Raw genomic sequence first — 2,199 nt, 5'->3', positions numbered from 1 at the left:
AAATGTCTTGCTCTTTGCTTAATAGGATTCCTGGGGAGGAGGGGGACCCATTGGGCACCTCCCTCAAAGTCACCCACCCATGGAATTAGGTTCCTGTACTAACATTTACTCACTTAATCACGCAGTCCTCCAGGAGAGGAGAAAGGCATTTAGTAGGTAAACCAGAAGACCCATTCGAAGTAGAGACATCACAGGAATTCTTTTTAATGTCTTCCTTTGCATTGGACAGAGACATTCAGGATGCCTCCCTACCCCCCACCCCCACCCCACTCTGCTTCTCTGCTGCTCCTGTGAGAGGCCATTCTAGGGTCTCCTTGCACAGAGGACTTGAATCCTGGCCTGGTCCCACTCATTCCTCACCTCCTCCTCACTTCTTCCTGAGTCTCTCCGCAAATGGAGTCTCCAGCCTCCCCCATCTCCACCCCCACTGCCTGGCCTCACTTCTGGCCTTGCCATTTACTGACTGGGTGGTTGCAGCGGCCCCTCAGAGGGCCCCCTCAAATTCCCTCTTTGCACTGCAGCCAGAGCCATCTCCTCCTAATACTTTCTTAGCAAAGTTTTCAAACACGGAGCAAAGTTAGTTTTGCAGATAACACCGTCTATCCACCACCTAAATTCTGCCCATCTATCTTACTGATTTGATTTCAAACTAAGTTGTAGATGTCAGTACCCTTCTCACTATGGACTTAAGCACGCATATCATTACCTAGAGTTCAACATTTGTTTGGAGTTGGTCTGTGGGCTTGGAGGAAGCCAAGGTGTACCTTTGTCTGGTCCTCCAGCACCTGGGTTCGTCCAATGCCAGTGGCCTCCTCCATGATGCCAAAAGTTTAAACCCAATAAGGTCAAACTGGTGTGCCTGTGGGACAGTGGGTGCCACATCTGCCCAGGCCCCCAAAGTCTGTCTCCAAAAAAGGTTGGTGATACCACCGAGGCAACTGGGGACTGGGGGATCCAGGGATTACCATGGAACTGACCATTCGGAACAGACAGGCCCAGACTCAGGGGTACCTGTTGCTTCTGCCCCAAAGAGCCCTCAAGGAGCCATGCAGAACAGAAAGAAGCAGAAGTACAGTGAAAATATCACTTTTTATAAGATCGTCAACATGGCCTGGCAGATGTGGCACCAATCCTTAGCCAGAGAACTCTCTGGAACCATTAGAGTGATCCTGGAGACTGTCCAGACTCTAGGCTGCAAAGGAAAACAGTTCAAAATATATTATGGAAAGCACAGATCTTAAGTGTCCATTTGCTGAGATATGACAAATACGTATACCAGTGTAAACCAAACCCCTATCAAGATACATAATTTCAACATCACCCCAAAAAGTTCTCTTATGCCCCTTTCTAGCCAATGGCCCCCCTAACCTCCGTGACGGTGAGTTCTGATTTTTTTTTTTTTTACCACCATAGATTAGTTTTGTCTGTTCTTGGTCTTCATGTAAATGGAACATACAGTATATACTCTATTGTGCCTGGCTTTTTTCACTCAGCATAATGTTTTTGATATTCATCCGTGTTGTTGCTGCTATTGGTAGATCCTTTCTTTTTATGGATGCACAGTATTCTATTGTATGGGTAAATCACAATTTTTTTTTTTTAAGCCTACAGCACTACCTAGGTCTTCCTAGGTGGTCTTCCATTCAAGTACTAACCAGGCCCGACCCTGTTTAGCTTCCGAGATCAGACGAGATTGGGAGTGTATGGCCGTAGACCACTAAATCACAATGTATTTATTTATTCTTCCTACTGTTGATGGACACCCAAGCTATTTCCGATTCAGGGGTTATTATGAATACAATTTCTATTGAACATTTTTAAACAAATCTTTTTGTGAATAAATGTTTTCATTTTTCTTGGAGCGAAATTGCTGGGTCATAGAGTAGGGGTATGATTATTTTATAGGGACCTGCCAGAACTTTTCCTAGAGCAGTCGTACCATTTAAATCCTGCCAGCAGTGTACTAAAGTCTGGTTGTTTCACTCCCACACCAACATGTGGTATGGTCACTCTTTTTAATTTTAGCTCTTCTGGTGGGTGTGTCAGGGCCATCTTTTTTATAACGCATGTCCCTGGCTCCCTACGGCTCAGGAGAAAGTCCAGCTCTCAGCCTTAGCTCTGAGCCTTCCAAGGTCCAGCCCTTCTCTGTCTAAGCCTTTCCTTCTCCATCTCCTATTTAGTTTTTCTATTCTATTGATG

The sequence above is a fragment of the Pteropus medius genome, unplaced genomic scaffold (genome assembly GCF_902729225.1).
Source record: "Pteropus medius unplaced genomic scaffold, Ma_sr-lr_union100, whole genome shotgun sequence".
Taxonomy (NCBI): domain Eukaryota; kingdom Metazoa; phylum Chordata; class Mammalia; order Chiroptera; family Pteropodidae; genus Pteropus; species Pteropus medius.
Note: the sequence above shows the minus strand (reverse complement) of the source record.